Below are 1,441 nucleotides of genomic sequence, written 5' to 3'. Positions count from 1 at the left end.
CGGACCCGGCGGTTCCTCCTCGCCCCACCTGCAGCTCAACTTTCCTGCAGCTCAACTTTCCTGCAGCCCAACTTTCCTGCAGCCCAACTTTCCTGCAGCCCCACCGAGCCCGCCCCGACACCCCCCTCCTCCCACCACAGCCCGGCCGAGGCTTCTCCCCCCTCCCCAAAACAAGCCCATTTGGCAAAGCCAGAGCAGCCCCTGGACCGCCGAGCTCCTGGTTCTGGAGAAACCCCCAGGTGGGACCTGCTGTGCAGCACCGAACATGGGGAGGTGGGAAGGGGCAGGGAACAACATGGGGTGTTTTGGAGCATCACAGCTCAGATCCCACCCTGGCTGCGATGCACACGGAGGTCCCTGCACCTCCCTGGGGAGGAAATAGTCTGAGCAGGGTCCCCCCAAACCCGGACACACAAAGTCTCCCCAACCCCGTGCTGGGCAGACGGACCCATCTCCTCTGTGGCCCAGGGGGGACGGCAGGGATTTGACTAACAAATCCTTGCAAATGTGGGGATTTCTGTGTCACGAAGGTGCAGGGGCTCAGCCGGGACACGGGGTGTCTGGGAACTGCTCCCAGGATTGGGAAGCCCAGCAGTGCTGGCCCCAAACCGAAGGTCCCCTCTGGAGGAGCTCGTGAAGCAGTTTGGGGAGCAACCATGAAAAAAAAAAGATGTTTTTATGGCTAGCTGAGGGTTTTGCAAAGGAAGAGGGAAGAGCTGCCCCCCGAGCTGCACGGTTGAAAACCATTTTAAAAAAAAAAGGCAGCAATGCCCCCCCCCCCCCCCCTACAAACCCTGCAAGGAGTGAGAGGGGCAAGAAGTTCACAGCCACCCCAGGGCTGTCAGCAAACCTCAACGGTCCGGAAAAAACCCATCTTGCTGTAATGGAGAAGGAGAGGGATCTGTCCCCAGTGCCTGGGAACACGGGGGGGGCAGGAAGCCTCTGAAAATCGTCAGGAAACCAAGGGCGGGTGGAAGCTGAGCTCGAAGTGCCCGGGGGGTGCTCACCCTGCTCCTGAAACGGGGTCTTCTGAACCTTCCCAGGCTGCAAGGACACAGAGGGCAGGAGCAGGGGGTGACACGCTCCCGGCGGCGGTGGGGAAGGTGGGACCGACCTGCGTGGGTGTTGGAGACCTCGATGGTGCGTGGGGAAGGGGACAGGAGTGGGAAGTGTGGCCACCCCCCCGGGCTGAGGGTGCCTGCGCAGGGGACAGTGAGGCAGGGCTGGCACCCACAGTGTCACCAGTGACCAGCTTGGGGGGGACCCCAGGGGGGAGCAGGAGGCCGGGCAGGTGTTTCACACGGGAACCTCCCTCCGGTGTGTCCGCCGGGGACAGGAGGGACATGGAAACCAGAGCGATCGTGTTCCTGGCTGAAATGTCACCTCGTGCTGCTGCTGGCATCGCCACAGTCCTGCTAGGGGGGCTGCACCCCCCCACCCC

This window comes from Chaetura pelagica, unplaced genomic scaffold (genome assembly GCF_000747805.2).
Source record: "Chaetura pelagica isolate M959 unplaced genomic scaffold, ChaPel_1.0 scaffold132, whole genome shotgun sequence".
NCBI classification, from domain to species: domain Eukaryota; kingdom Metazoa; phylum Chordata; class Aves; order Apodiformes; family Apodidae; genus Chaetura; species Chaetura pelagica.
This window is presented reverse-complemented; position numbering follows the sequence as displayed.